The sequence below is a fragment of the Malurus melanocephalus genome, unplaced genomic scaffold (assembly GCF_030028575.1).
Source record: "Malurus melanocephalus ecotype Western Australia unplaced genomic scaffold, MMel_1.1 scaffold_104, whole genome shotgun sequence".
Classification (NCBI taxonomy): domain Eukaryota; kingdom Metazoa; phylum Chordata; class Aves; order Passeriformes; family Maluridae; genus Malurus; species Malurus melanocephalus.
The window spans coordinates 246114-262847 of record NW_026623336.1 but is presented as its reverse complement, the minus strand read 5'-3'; the positions used below and the strand labels follow the sequence as shown (position 1 = coordinate 262847).

At 37.9% G+C, this 16734-nt stretch overlaps 1 protein-coding gene across 1 annotated transcript in view; it reads right to left on the bottom strand.

The window, feature by feature from the left end:
• Positions 1-16734, bottom strand: part of PTK2 (protein tyrosine kinase 2) — a 187623-nt gene that overhangs the window by 134985 nt on the left and 35904 nt on the right. Inside the window, exon 3 of the mRNA XM_057369158.1 lies at positions 14058-14084. The gene's annotated coding sequence lies outside the window, so the exon portion shown is untranslated. The remainder of the gene's footprint in view (positions 1-14057; positions 14085-16734) is intronic.

The following is a 16734-nucleotide window of genomic DNA, read 5'->3' as shown; positions in this document are numbered from 1 at the left end:
CAAACCTAGATAAGTTAAATATGTCTCCAATACACTTTATATCAAGTATTTACAACATTTTATAAATACTGCTCATCAAGTAGGTATCTGAGTAGCATTTATGTAAAGTAATCTGTTTTAAGTAATGCCAATCAGATTATACCATTTACTGAGGTAAGAAACATCTGTCAGAAATTAGGGCTGTGGAACAGGAGCGTTGGCTTGTGTTGTGCAAGATGCATTTGCTGACACACACTGATAGTATCTGCATCGTAGTCTCTGTGTAAGCAATGATGATAACAGCTATCAAAGAAAATCCTAAAGAAATATTTATTATWAAAAAAAGAATGCTTAAGTTTTTACTAAGAACACGTAGAAGCACTAGCCCTTTTTCTAAAGCACACATTCTAACCAGAAAAAAAAGATCAGACTACCCCAATAACAACAGACAGGCCAAGGTCGGCTAAGAAATGGCGTTTTGCCCCAAGGAAATTCAAGTTAAGACTTTTCTGCTGTGACTGTGATTTTGGTTGCTCAATTTCAGCCTGCTTTTAAAGACTACTGATTATCAGCATCAGCTTTTGGAAAGTAAGAGGGGAGAAAAAAAGTCAGAAGCATTTTTTTTATTGCATCAAGGTATTTAGTTTTTATTTTAATTCTGCCTGCAGTACTGCTCCTGTCTCCTGTTGACATTGCTTTCAAAAATCACAATGCTTTCGGGAAACAACAGGGCTTTTTACAATTGGGAGACACATAAAAATTGTCTAATTTTTTCTGTTCAAGCTTATCCAAACAAAAACAAAGATCGAAATTGGCCTTCAGATGAACTCGCAAGCCTTGGCTTTCTCCATGGTTATATCCACTTTGTGTGGGGTTTTTCTGATAAWTCTAATTATTCTTTGGGTGCATATATTACTTAAGAATGGAAAAATATTATCTACCTTAAGTTTCCCCATAGCCAAAATCACACAAACATCATCTTTGTTCAGAGAAACTAATGAAAAATGGTTCATTGCCATTACAATAGAKCCAAAATGACAGCTCCTGAACTCGRTCTTACTCTAAAGCTCAGGTTTGCTAAGGCTGGAAGTCTGCCTTGGATTACTTGGTCTCTAAATCTATCATCCTGGCCCACAAGCAAACCCTTGCCCCTCCACCCACACMTTCTCTAGCTCAGTTTCCTCCTGAACATCCTTTGCCAAAGCACAGAACATGGTGATGGGCTCTGTGACCTYCAAGGGTCTCWGAAGACTGAGAAGCTCCATTACCAWTATGCTGCCACCTGAGATGGYTCTTTCTTATTCAACTATGAGCATTCCAATGGGAAAAATAGAAAGAAAAAATGATAGTTTACTTTGAGCATCAAAGTCCAAGCCCAGTTTTTCAACAGAAGTGATTCAGCACAACTGAGAAGCAGAATTATCTCTGTGAATTCATTTTAGACTTTGCAATATGAACAAACTCTAATTCCATGCTCCAGAATATATTAGGCCATTTTTCTCYTAAAGGTAGAAGATAGAGAGGACTTGCATGAACTCATTCTGGAATATAAACTGCTGAGGATCTCTGCTTAGGGTGTTCTTCTGGCAAAAATTCAGTCCAATACTGAATTTATTGTTATATTCCTCCATTTGGTGAGCTTAATAGTTGGATAATCTTTGGTATTCCCAAAAAGTGCAGCATTTTAGAGCATCACTTCATGACCTTCTGTACCACAGCCACCTATTCACCCCAATGATCCTCTGAGCTATATTTTAACGTAGTTGACAGAATTCACTGGTTTTATTCTCAAATTTTAACCTACTGGCAGGAGTGAGATGGGGAGCAAAACAGATCAGGATGTTGGGAGAGRGCAGGAGGAATGCAGTGTTAATGAAGTTTCCCACACCTCCCCTTCCCAAGGGATCCTGTGATGCTGTGCAGCAGAGCAGACAGCAATGCAGCCTCCCAGCCTATGCTGCTAAGACAACAGATGTTAAAAGGACTGCTAAGTTAATTTTATTTTTATTATTTCATAAATAAAGACTAGCCATTTTTTAAACCCATATGGGTTCCATTAGTTTTCAGGCACAAAAGTTGGAGCAGATTTCCTTGTGGGTGGAGTAACCGGCTCATCTTCTCCCACTTCCTTCCATTTACTGTTTGAAGGCTTTACTGTAGAGAAGGATAAAGTCAATGCCATGAAAGCTGGAAAAGGTTTAAAATTAATCCTTCCTTAGGACACTGATTCAAAATCTCTGTTTCTTCTTGTTCTAGGCTATTTACAAAAAAGTCCACCCAACAAAAACAATTCTATCTTCAAGACATCTTTGAGAAGTTCATTCACTATTCCATTGCTTAAAGCTAAAATCTGCTTCATGGAGACCTGGAAAGAAGAGGTGAAATAAAGARAAAAAGTGAATTCTACACATGCAATTCTTTATTTTACTCCAAAATAAAATCTGATCATTTTGGTCTGTGACAGATTCATTGTGCTTCAGTTTTCAYTGCATATCTTCAGCCTTCCCTGMTGTGGCTGACTAGAGAAGGAGTAARACAAAACAGTCCAAATGATCACYGAAACCTTTCTTGACCTTATAAAACTTCCTTTTTTTATGGTGAAAACCTTCCATTTACAAGGTAAACATAGTAGAAGGTATCTGAAGGGGAAGGAACCCAGCCCTTTGATGCTGTTTAAAGGAAAYGCATTCTGTGAGGATTAGTTTTGTTCAGTGGAAAGGCTCCATGAGTGGATCAGTTGACCTTATAGATGYTTCTAAAATCTACCTTTATCAATTCAAGGGTAACCTAGAAATAATGAGCCACAATCTAAGAGGGATATAGGAAAATTAAGTTGCTTATGGGTCAGCAAATCTCTTCGGTGTCTCTTCGTATCTGGGCTGCTTTCTCTCTCTCATCTATCTAAGAACCAATTATACAAAAGAAAGTAAGAAGGCTGTGCAGCCACATAGGGCMCAGTTAAATTACCAGAAATGGTGTCATCTGAACACGTTTCCTTGTCCTGCTTCTCCTCYATRTGCCAAACATGAAGTTACAGCTCAGCAAAACATTTCTAGTTGCAAACATCTTTCTAGCAAAAAGTTGTACCCAACTCCCGGGGTTACATAAACCACGGATACAACATCAGCAACTCCTCAGACTCTTAAACAATTAAATGCAATTACAAACTGAATAAAACAGTAATCCGTGACCTCACAATAATGCAGTATTATTCAATTTATATATAAAAACACTGCTGGAACAGTTCGTATTGTATTTCTCAGTGAACGATGAGTATAGCATAAATTCCTGATGTATAAACAAACTCCTATAGGCCAAAACAAAGAGCTATTGAAGTTTAAAACTCCAGAATTGCAGAACAAATCAACAAGCCAGTGCTGATACCCTTTAAGTGTAAGAAAACGGAAATTAAAAATTAATTATTAATTTTTGCAGAACATCTTTTTAAAGTTTTATAACACAAACATTAAGGCTGTTCTATTAACCAAGCAAATTCTGTGCCTAAGCTATCATGTAAAGACAAGCATATTTAAAAAAAAAAGGAAATATTGTTAAATAGAYGCAAATCCCCCTTTCCCTCTCTAATCAGCAAAATTTGGGTTGAAAAATGCCAAAAAAATGTTTGATGCTTTGTTTAGGAGAACAATAGTAGAGGCCAGGTGTAGCTGAGCCTCTAAGCCCCAGAAAATTCAATTCCTATTCACTTTAATCAATCCCTCCTCCTATTTTGTACCAAGAAGGGACATTCAGTTCACAGGAGCTTTCAGCTACATTGCYGCTTCATGAGAACAGCAATAAACTTTCAAGCAGCAGCTCCTCAGGCAGTCATTTTATGCTGCTAGAGGGAATCAAAGGTCATCTTCAGCTAACACAAAATCTTTTATTCAATGCAAAATCCACACCTTAAATAGCCTCATTTGCTCCTCCAATTACACAAGACTGCACAGTTCTGCTGAGCAAGTTGTGTTTACCTAGGAAAATGCCTGCAGAGTGGTATCAAAGAGCTCAGAAACACAAGAACTTGTTGCTTCACGTTTTCAAAGAGGCTTCCAGGAGCTCACCACCAAATACAGCTGAAGTTAGTTGAGATAACCAGCTGTGAAACAAGATGGAACAGCATTCAGTGTGTCCAAGGCAGCACATATCCCCTCTCTGCAGCCTTTTATAGCAGTACATTGACGAGCAATGCTGCTGTAGCTCCAAACTAAGCTGAGCTTTAAGTGTGTGAAACTTTACTCACTGACTTGACAACTTCAGCACAAAAGTCAGCACTTTGATGAAACTGAAAACACATGGKCAAGAATGCTGTTATAAAAATTAAAATAGGCAAGACCAAGATGTACAAAACCACCTGACAGAGCTGGGGAAGAGATGCTTGGGCACAGCCCTTCTTCAGATCTGAGGAAGGGATGCTAAGTAAGTATCCTGTGTCTTCAGTCAGTAAACAAAACATCAAAAAACCCAAAAAAAAAAAAAACCCTTTCTGATGGAAACCTGAATGACCTATATTACCAAACATCACAGGGACAATGTTGTCAGCATGTAACAGCATCTGACAAGACCAAGAGCTCATCTCTTGCGCAGTTCTGAGCTGCAGAGCACAGCTTCAAAAAAACCTCTGGTACTGCTCTCCACAATCCCATTTGATGCATTTCAACCAAGACTCAGTACTAAAGCTTTTAAGTGAACATAAGACCAGGACAAAAAAATGTTAAAAAAATTAAAAACACCAAAAAAACAGTGAATCCATAGCAGAGGAAGAATATAAACCTTGTCCTGCTGCACAGACATGGAGAACAAGTGTCATAAACTTAAACTGCCAGTAGAGAAGTTCAAGGACCCTGAAATAAATGCATAATTAGAATTTTTAAATTGCAAAAGAAGATGCGAAACTGTCATCTTAATAGGTTAAATATCTTCAAGGAATGACTTAAGTCACACCTGCCATGGGATAGAAGGACAGACTTCCTTCACCCTCTCAAGTTTTGACAGACGCAGATCATCAGACGAAGCCTGATCTCTGTCCTTAAAATTTCTACTTAATACTCTATTTTAAAAAGTTCTGTATAAAAATCTCAATCATTATGTTACTGATGTTTCCAGAACCTCTGTGGCAGTCACTGCCTCTAACATCTCACTGTATCATTTGGCTTCCTCACCCTTTTATACTGCAAAGCCTCAAGTGTCAATAATACCTTTTGCTCCACTCTTGGAGGACACATAATGACCAGGGAACAGTCAGCAGGAATTTCAATGTTCATCGATATTTTTTTACTAGGACCTAAAAAAACCCCAGTAGCCGTCTAACCTTTTATTGGTATCATAAAATATCCTGAGTTGGAAGGGACCCACAAGGAGTCCAACTCCTGGCCCAGCACAGGACAATCCAAACAATCTCACCCTGTGCCTGAGGGTGTTTGTCCAAAAACTCCTGGAACTGTCAGTGTTGGTGCTCTGACCCCGTACGTCCCTGAGGAGGTTGTCCCAGTGCCCAACCACCCTCTGGGGGAAGAACCTTTTCCTGATATCCAACCTAAACCTCCCCTGACACAACTTCAGGCCATTCCCTCAGGTCCTGTCACTGTCACCACAGAGAAGAGATCAGTAGTAGAGATCAGAGATATTTGTTCAGCTGCCCTTCAAATCCATGAAAATTTGCTCCACTAAGACATCTGAAGATAATGGGAATCACAACATRAAGTCTATTAATCCTGGAAATACAGTTCCAGTATTAAGCCTTTCACAGACAGAGTAATCACAGATAACTCCCAAAGACTGCCGTGAAAAGAAAGAAATCAAACCATGTGAAACCATTCCAGTAAGTCATCTGAATGGAAAATAAACTAGAAACTTTATAGACCTTCTCAAAGGAATAATTAGTGAGTGAAGATATAATCTGGAAAACATCTTTGTGCCAAAGTTAAACARTTTAAGAATTTCTTAAGAAGTTTCATATCCATCTCAAGTGTAATTCCAGCCTACCAAGAGAAGCACAGGCATTTAACAGCCCACGTCTGTTATCCTGACCCTTTGTAAGGTCCTGAGGAAAAATGTACTTGCTACAAGAACAAACTTGTTGTTAAGTTTGACCCTTCCATATGAAAACCTGAAGAATATCAGCTTTATACCTGACAAAATAATTTTTGCAGGTTTTCATATTCAAATTAGTGATCCCCAAGGTAAAGACCTATAAGAGACACCAAAGCTATTATAAGGTGATGTGATATTTTCTTAAATATGTTCTCTACTTTCTGAAAATAARAAAGGGAAGAGGGAAGGAAGCCATAGGTAACAATTTTTGTTACAACTTCCTTTTCCCAATCTTCTGCTGAGAAAACAAAGCCAGCATAGATAAGTTACCACCTAAGGAGAGCATTCCAACTATACATTAAGAGCTGTCAAGGATGTAAAAATAAACTAAAGGAAAGATCATACAATCCTTTATTTATGGTCATTTTAGGCGTAACTTATAACAAAATAATTGCTTAAAGTTCAGCCTCACAATGTTTTTCCTACTGGTTCACTGTAGTCAGAGATGTTCCTCTTCAAACAAGCTTATGTGTATTTTGGGAGAAGATCCCAAGCCACTCCCAACCCAGGTCTTGCAGAACAAAACACACACTAATATAACTAACATTTTATGTAAGTCAAAGATCCACAAGATTTACACAAGATCCACTTTGATATTCAGATTCTTTCTTTCAGTCAAACTGTTCTCCCCACACTTCCTGTACTCCATAGCTGTTGCTATGAAAACCCTGGGTAGTAACACACTCCAACACTACAGCAAGGGGTTACAGAAATTCACAGAAACTGCACTTTTTGTGGAATAGTTATATAAAAACAGTGAATGCATCATGGGCATCTGCAGAACAGAATAAAGAACACATATTTAGGTACCATGATTATTGGACTTTTCAGTTKGCCAAATTTCATCTTCTCCTTAAGTAATTCTGCACCAGAACAAGATACTTTTAGTGACTGCYACTGAAGGTTTTGTGCTGTAAAGGAGCAACAGAATCTCATTGACAATATCTGGTACCCTGATTATAACTCACTGCCCTCCATGGCTCTGCTCCTGGATTTATTTTTTCCCCTGTAAAAGAAGATAGATGAATTCTCCAATCACTCTTAGCAGAGGCACATCCCCTAATTTGCTATTACGAAAGTAAAAAAACAATCCTGGAAGTTCCTAACCACTTACAAATACCCTTAAAAAATCCTTCAAAAATCTGCAACCATACAATGTCCCATTTTTKTAACCTTGGAGGAATACAGACAAAATTCTTCTTCAAATCTCCAAGTGCATCATTTGAAAAACCCTTATCAACACCCCTCCAGCTGTTTCTGCACAGCCATCACCAGTTTGCCAGCAAGGGCATACATGGGGCTGTACAGAGTGCGATGAACCTTCCTCACTTAGGGAATGCCTCAGCTGAGTCTGAACTGCCAGATCCTGGATATCCACCCATATCTAATAGCACAGAACCCACAAGGAACTATTTTTGCTCTGTATTCCTTTGACACCAAAACAGGTAAACATCTCAGAGTACACAAGCATCGTGTTCCAAGCAAAACATTACTACAAGTTATTTATTATTTGACAGCATGTAGTACAGAGTTCTAAGTCCCACTGCAATTCCTCTGATACTGTACCAACAAAAACCTGTAGGTCAGATTAAATAGTTTCTGTCCTAGGCGTCCCTTCCCCACAAAAAAAAACAAAAACAAAAACAAAAAGAAACAAACAAACCTAAACAAAAAAAAAAACACTAAGAATTTTCAGTGTTTCCTTATTTAATTTATTGTCCAAAAGCTCTGTCAAAAACTTGCCTTTTTTTTTWWARARRRRKWYSMMMWSTKWKWRTRTKTWWAAWAWARWRTWWKAKRWKMYYCWYWYYCYMYACMCYYWAMWSYAYRWGASAYAWAWWWKMSYCTCTCWGAYGGAAGACTAAAAAACCTCTTCCAGGCAAACCTGGCTGAGRGGTGTYACCAGGTGTCCACATAACACTGAGGCTCAAGATTCTTGTCCATCATCCTCAGTGAAAACAACCTTATTATTTCTAAAACAAACTTTCCAAACTAGGAATAAAAACAGGTACATTATCTAAAACAATGAAAAGTATGTGCAGCTGATTTCATTCAAAGCTGAACTGCGTAACTGTAATTCAGGATATTTCAGGTTATCCAGAGTGGAGCAGCCACACCTTTTTCTGTCACTTGCAAAAAGAAGTTGAACAATTTTCCCTAAAAAAAGTATCCTTATCCCTCCAAACAACATAATTCATAAAGATGTCATTTGTAATATCAATTTCTAAGCAAGCAGATGAAAATTTCCAATTGCCCTAAACCAGAAATTAATTAAAACAAAGGAGAAAAATATCTTAGGTACCATCCATGCAAGTGGTACATTTGCACAGGATGCACCGTTGACTACTGGAATTCTTCCACTTTGAGATGACTGCCCAGGAATAAGCAAGAACAATCCTCACAGCAGAGTGGATGTCTCCAAAACCTTGGAGCCAGAACTACAGAGAGGAAATGACAGAGGAATGTGCTGAACTGCTGATTTTTCTGTTTATTTTAAAGTGTCAGACTTTATTGATCCAGCTTGTTAACATTCATAGGGACACRGGGCAGAGGACTTGAAGGACCTTTTGTGTCACCAAGTCTTGCTTCTTGCCTCCTAGTGTAATCTTATCATAGTCCCATTAAGCGACCTCTGTATCAACTTTTACTTTCTTCAAGCATCAAATCAGACTGAAGCAGATACAAGTGTGCCACACCATTCCCAAAACTCCTAGTCTACATCCTGAATATTTTTTAATTCTTTTCTCAATTCTCTGTATTGAAACACTTTCCTTCTCCCCCACCTCCTCCTTTTTCCTGTACCCCTATACACACTCCCAGAAAAACARTGTTCTGCAGCCAGGGCAAATTTCTTAACTATAAATCATTTCACAGACTGCCATGGCAAATGGGGGAGGTTCTTGACAGCTGGAAGAAAGCAAATGGAACTTGAAGAAGGGAGGGTCTGGGTGACTAAGGCTGATCACCCTTATCTCCATTCCTGACAAAGTGATGRAAGTAACAACCCTGGAAGCCATTTCTAAACAAATGAGGACAATAAGGTGATTAGAGATAGTCAGCATAGATTTATGAAAGGCAAAACATGCCTGACCAACCTAATGAACTTCTTTGATTAAAATACAAGCTTGGCAAATGAGGAGTTGTCATTTCTTTTAACTTTAACGAGGCTTTCAGCACTGTCTCCCATGACAGCACCCTGACAGACAAATTGATGAACTTGTGGACTAAACAAATGGACAGTGAGATGACCCGGAAACTGCCTGGACTGCCAGGCTTAGATTTCTAAAGGAAAAACCACTAAAACTTAGCTTACTTACAATTGCTTGAGGTGTCACCTCAATGCTACTACATAGGTCAGCCTCACTGATAAAAATGTTAACCTTTTCCTTACCAAACCATGTTTCTCTTGCCCTGGGTAGGCATTACTTATAAAATACAGAGATGGGAATGCAGGGAAGAGGGCACTGTCAAAAGCACARCCAAAATAAGTCAAGTTTCACTGGAAAAGCTGCCAAATACAAAGATATTCTGTATAGATCTTAATTGTCACCTCCCCAAGCATTCAACACAAAAAGTCAGATGATCAACAGTGATGGTTTACAAAGGATAAATACATTGCTTTTCCAAATATCAGAGGTATACAACAATGGGAAAGTGCATTTTATGAGGCAAAAATTTTCAACCTGTTAAAGCTATTCAACAGAATTCTAAAACAGGAAGACTTAATGCACAAACAACAAGAGAAACTCCTTCAAAGTGACATTTAAGCATTGTCAGCAATAACCTCATCCAGTAGTAATACCAGTTTCGTGATATGGAATTTGGAAATCTAGAAATAACACCTGCCTTGCTGGTGGTGAAAAAAATTAAAGCTACAGGGCACATCTGCATCAAAAGAAGAAGTCTTCTGTCATCTTCAGAGCCAYACACAGCATGCAGGCAGCTATTCTAACTTGATAGCACTAATATTTCATAAACCAAGATGTTTTCAGTTCCATACTCATCATGCAAATAAAATCATAACAGCCCAAGCCATTACAAACAYATGAAAATTAAGTTTACTGTTGCATAAGAATCAGAATTCTTAATAAAATTTGCAAAGATACCTAGAAGAAAAAAATTTCCTGATTTTTCGAAGGGATTACTGAAAGTACAGCTTTTAGGAAAAAAGTGCAGGTTTCCTTGTGTAATCCCTTCAGCATCATGCCAAGCATTCTGAAGTGAGAGGAACTGTTCAGTCTTAGTGCAGCTTGTTTTTAATTCTTACTTAAAACTGAAGTGACAAATCAAAAAGCCACTATTTTGTACTTTTTTTACTTCTGCCTACACAGTTAGTTACCTTTTCCCCTCCTTTAAGCAGGGATATTAACAACAGTTCTTTGCTCATGCTACTGAGTTTATTCTCAGCTGCATGAATAATCGTTGCATAATTTATTACCCTCTGTAATACATGTGAACATTTATTTTAAGAATTCTGCATAACCTCAATTCTGTCAATTCTTGCCTACTGCAACTCTGGCAATACCTCAACGGATTTTTAATTTTCCATCTTTTAACATCGTAGGAAGCATCCTAAATCCCTTTGGGGTTTTTGAAATTCTAGTTGCTGTATTTAAGTTCATCACACAGGCAGCAGGTGTAGATTTAGGATAAGGAAGATCTTTTGCACAACACATTAAACACCCCATCTCCTGCCCAGTGGGTAAAAGGAAGGGGTGACAGGGCGTTGTTCCAAGGCAGTGGAAGGTGCCAGGAGATGAATCTGATTTCATTAATTGGATCAGGAGCAGACCCTGTATAAGCAGCAAGGCCAAACACTCCAACAGACTGAATGAGGACATGCCTTTAATTCAGAAACAACTAAAGGTTGAGCTGAAATTGTGCAACCTTTTTTTTTTTGTCCTAAATGAGCACTTGGAGGTAAAAATAGTTACAAAACCATTTAATATTTCAAGATAGCAATGACAGTGTGCAAATGGCGCTTACCTAAATTGTACATTATACAGCAAAAAGTGAACACAAAACCTTCAGACTTAAAATATTCTGCATATCTGAAATTAGAACTAGACAAAGGATGCTTATTTTGTATTAATTTTTTGATACTTTATGCTAGGAGTCAGCAAGATTTTATTTGATTCACCAGATATGATCTAGAGGACTCATCAAGAACAAACAACTGTACCTGAGAGTCAGTCTTGGCATAATGTTTCATTCCATTTTTAACCAAAAATCCTGTATGTACTCATTTCATATATTTGYCTTTATTTTCCTCTAGTTTTTTCATATAATTTCTTGCTTCCTTACTATTTCTTGATTCTGGTAATAATGACGTATTTGCACTGWAGGATCAGGAACAAAGGACCAGCTCTAAAGAAAAGTCACCTACATCAYACAGATCCTAGAGCTGTTTTAAATTCAGAGAGTGACAAAATCCAGGAAGGATTGTTTTTAATCCCAACAGTGTCGACAGAGAAAGTTTAACTGCATTTACCAGAGGAAACTAGTCTTTCATGCCCTCAGGCATGCTGTGAACACACTTGTGTTGCAAGAGAACTTCACTTACAGACAGCATAACTATGTTCTCTATCCACCTTAGAAATTACAGTATTTTAGCAAATTGTTCTTCAAGCCCCTCCTGATTCACATTCCAGAAATTGTCTACACTCATCTCCATGGCCTCAATTACAAGGCAGGAAAAACCCAAGTTACCCATGAACTTCAAAGCAGTGATACAGATTAATTCAGGATAACTCTCCTGAGTAATGATTTCACTAACGACCTCATCAACTAATGCATTCTCCAGCACAGAAACAATCCTTCTTTGCAAGGTTTTGCTATGAAATAAGTGTTCTCCATGACCTTCATATACCACTGACTATACCAAATTTATGTGTAATATAACCTCAAACAAGACACTACAATAAAGACACCACCTGAAGTAGCCTCCTCCTTACTGCAAAGTCTTCAAACACTGCAAACCCCCCCATGCTATTATGAAAATGTAGAGCAGTAAAACCAGGTGGCAAAAGTGAGAACATTTCTAGTGACATCTATTGTCCACTGCTGAAAGTGGCACCCAGGAGAAAAAACTTCTCCAAAACTTKAAATAAGAAAATAACATTATTTATTGCAAAGATGAGTTCTGATGATGAAAACTTCCCGAAKGCAGAACCTCATCTTTATTCCATTATATTATATCTTTTATCCAGGCTGCTTCTCCAATTTATCAAATTTCTTTTGAATTTTAATCACATCATCCAGTGTGCTCGTAACTCCTTTTGTGTTGGTGTTACTGGCAGATAAAGGCACATCAAATTCACTGTCATGGTCATTTATAAAGATACTGTCATTCCACAGGACAATTCAGACCTCTGTGGGACTCCATCCTTCCCTTCTGACAATATTTTAGGCATTGTTTTTAAAACAAGTTTCCTTACCAGGGGGTACTGCCAAAATCCTGGGTAAGCCATGGTGTGTAGTTTTTATTTTATATTCTCTGTAAAGGCCTCTTGCCATGCCATGGGAAAAGCTCATCCTTTGAAAATCCTGGGCAAACTTTTGCCCTCTACCAGTACTTCCAAGACACAGTTAAGGAACACAATTAGGACACTCCCACACACAGATTCAAAMTGAAAAGAATAATCTACTGTGACTCAGATTCACACCAGCCAAACTCTTCAAGTCCCAAATATAAACTCAGAAAAAGTTTCATCACACATCCTTGCCTAGAAACTGCAGGAAAAAAAACCTTACAACAATTCTTATCTTCCCATCAGCCTGACCTAAACACTAGGTATTTATTTTTCCAATTTTGCCTGCCTGACAACCACTCCTGGCATTCAAATTCACTTTAAAGATGTCTTCTGTAAAAGAAAACTTCCACATTTAGACCTCACTGCTTCAAGAAAACAAGATTTTTTTTTTTTCAGAAGAGCTGCTCTTAAGTTCTTTTGGAAATGACTACAACGTATCAGCTACCAAGTTTTTAACTGGAATTGCTTTTTGATTCCAAAAGGAAAGAGTAGCCACCTTCAGAGCAGGTATTATATCAGCAAGAATAAATGAAAGAATGGATACRTAAGCAAAATCACCAAGGCAGAGGGCAAGGATAAAAGGCAGCAGGCCTAACTGCAAACATACAATCCCTTGATCAACCAGGAGTAAAACTGCTCTTCAGCCAGGATTCTAGAATTCACATTACAAACAGGGAATAGATGGACAGATTCCATCTGCCATGGAACAGAAGACATCCTCAGTCTGAGCTCTCCATTACAACTTGAGCCCACAGTACAAATGAATGTATGCATCTTAATACTTAGTTAAAGACCAAATGCAACAAACAATAAATAATAAATGCTATTTTTAAAAATCAGATCAGTGGGGTTGGGCTTTTTTTGTGGTGGGGTTAGTGTTATTGGTGGGTTTTGTTGTCTTTTTTTAGGTTCAGGGGTTTTAAAAAAAACTTTAAACACCACTGATAGAAGAGTCCAATAGAGCAGGGGACATTTTCAGCTCGGACTCAAGTCACCTGTGACCCCAACCCAAGTGAACACTGTGCCACCTTTCCTACTATAACSTGGGGACATTCCTTCCTCCCATAAATCCCCCATCCCCATTTCCTTGCAAAGTGTCCCTCTGAAGCATCACTAATACTATTTGTGGCTGCTSCTAATCTGCTCCCCTGACAGCTGTATCACACGTTGTGCTGAGTTCCTTAAGCATTAACTATCTCACACGCATATTTAACAACTGCCTATAAATACACCTCAGTTACCTCCTCCCCTTGTCAAAATACACCATTTAAATGGAAAAAATCTGTACCTCAACAGGTTTTGTTTTGACCTCAGAACCCCACATGACTAAGTACCATGACAGTGCCAGTAAGAACCGATATTCTGATTATATAAAAGCATGACTGTATCATAAGCAAGCCCTTAAAAGCTGCCTGCTATCAYATCAAGACATAAATGAAAAAAAAGAGAACTTACCTGCTGGCAAGGGAAGTCTTGAAATATCTGTAAYAATAAAGAAATACGTTTAGAAACAGAAGATAAAATAGCTCTACAATTGCATTGGCCTAATAATTTTCCTGCAAGGCCATACTTGTTTAATAAAGCACATTATCTGAAGCAATTTGCTGACTGCCAAGAATGCCACATGCAAATCAAAAGCATTTTCCTTGTCTCACCCTGTTCATTAACAGGATTGTGATTTGCTCACCTAAYTGAAGGACAAGGATGATACTGAAGGCAATGAGTGTAATTACTGCAGCAGAATACAGGTCACTATGCACCAATTAAGTGTTCCATACAAAATTCACCATCATCACTTAAAGAAGTTCAGAGCTCCAAGGGTCAGGGAGCAAATGAAGAGGACACTACAGAATGTTTTCTTTATTCTTAAATCTTTAGAGAAGACGTAGCCAAGCTTTCAGGTGGATAAGCACAGAACACAGAAATAATATTGAAAGGAAACTGATTTTTATCATTAAGGCACATTAGACACAGTTGCTGGATATTTTTATAGTAAATGCTAAGGCTGTCTTGAGCTATAACCAATGACCACTGTCTCAGAATTTAAATAAAACATATTAAAAATTATACACAAAAAAGCCCCATTAATTTTTCTTAAATAGTTAATTATATAAACTGTAGGTCATTATATTGTTTCTGCATGCTTTTTTGTTAGAATCTCAGTACCCATCATCACRTCTGGGACTTGAGGTGCCCATCAGAGTTCAAAACAGAAACCAGAACCCACACAGAGCTAGAAAGAAAGAAATACTTAAGCCTGTAAGGATGAGGACTGGGGACACACATCAAGGGGTTAATGAAAACTGAAATAAATACAAATGTGGGGGGATGAGAAAGGGGAACCAGTAAAACAAATGAGAGAAAAACTGAACTGAACCTAAGAAAAAAGTCTGCACAGTTCTTTGGTTAAAGGAAACAGCAAAGTTGAGTAAAAAATTGTCACAATGGGTACAAAATCCACATGGAAACTGAACTTTAACCACAGGTGTAGCAGCTGAAACAGATGCAGAGATTATTGGGGCAGATGGTCACTGCTTTGCTACCTATTAGAAGAAATAATGAGGCTTAATACATTTATTAGCCCTGCTCTCACCAACAGATTGCTACAATCCATGTCTTTGGCCGGAAAACATGATGAAACTTGAATACCGACAAGAATTACACCTAAAATTTAAAGGCAGCCCATTAAAATTCCAAAATGAGCTGCACCACTCTGAGGAGATGATGAAACAGCAACACAGAAAGTAGGAACACACTTAAAGCATGAACTCAAAGTGGCAAAAGGACAGCACAGAAACCTCTAGAGAAAATATGGAATGCCTTAGTCTGGTAGAACACAAAGTTTAAAAAGATAGTGAGGTACATTTAAAAGATGCTCATCATGCTGTCTGCYTAGGAACAAAACCATCTAACATGTAAGAAATGCCTTGAGACASGAGAAGCGCAGCCAAGGAGACACAGGAACTGTGGGAAGCAAAAAACTCAACAGCTCCTGCACAGCTTCCAAATCAGCACATATATAATGGAGCTTCCTTCCCTTAGAAAAAGATTTGCAGTGACAATTCATTTGGAAAGTTATATGAAGATAAATGTTGCATCATTTTTTCTGTTTGTGTGTGTTTAATTGTTTCCATGYTCTCTTTTTAATAAAAATTCCTGCTTGTCACTAGGCTGCACAATACAACTGCAGCCACRTGAATAAAGCATCTGAAACTGTGGATTAGAACATACCATATTTGATTTTCATTTTTCTACAGTGATAGAAACAAATGCCCAAATTCCATTTATAATTAACAACTATTAAAAGATATAGGTTACTACAAATAYTTAGAACTGCATTAAAATCTTTTAATTCTTGTGTATTGGGAATGTCTTATTGCAGCATTTATTACTTTTGAAGCAGACTATTTGGTTAAATGTGCCTACACAACAGATGTCAGGAAAATAACCTCCAGAAAAATATGTTATTATTGTTATTATACACACAGAGGCAGAAAACAATCATTTACATCCCAGAATTTAAACAATGAAAAACTCTGCAGCTAAGACATGCATATTTTTWAAAAAGACCTGATCCAGTGTTTGTCCCTAACACCTGAGCTGCTGTTTCCGCTGTGATCTCTCCCTGCCAGYGTTCACACAGATCCTGTTACTGCACCAGGACCTTTCCCAAATGGGGCACTGACACCATCAGCACCGTTGCTATATTTAAGTCAAACACCATAAAGATTTCTTACTTCCATGTTGCACTGCAAATTAGTCCCATAAGTGCATTAGCTGAAGAAATGCTGCACCTCTGGGACAAGTCTGCTGAACAGCTTCCTGCAACTACACCTTCTTCTATTACAGTTTAGTGCAAGAGATTGTTTTCTACCATTAATTGATATACATTAGGTTTAAAAACAAATTGGACAGAAATTGAAGCCTGAAGGTCATATCAGTATAATCCAAACTTGCACTTAGCAAGTTACTTGTATAGATATTTTTCAATTATATCCATTAAGCACCAAGTCCTCTACAGGCTGATGTATCTTAATTCTGGCAAACACCAGCCACTATAGAAATATCAACTCCAAGCAGCATAAATGAAATACACACTTCACAGTTCCAAAGACAGAAGTAACAATTCCAC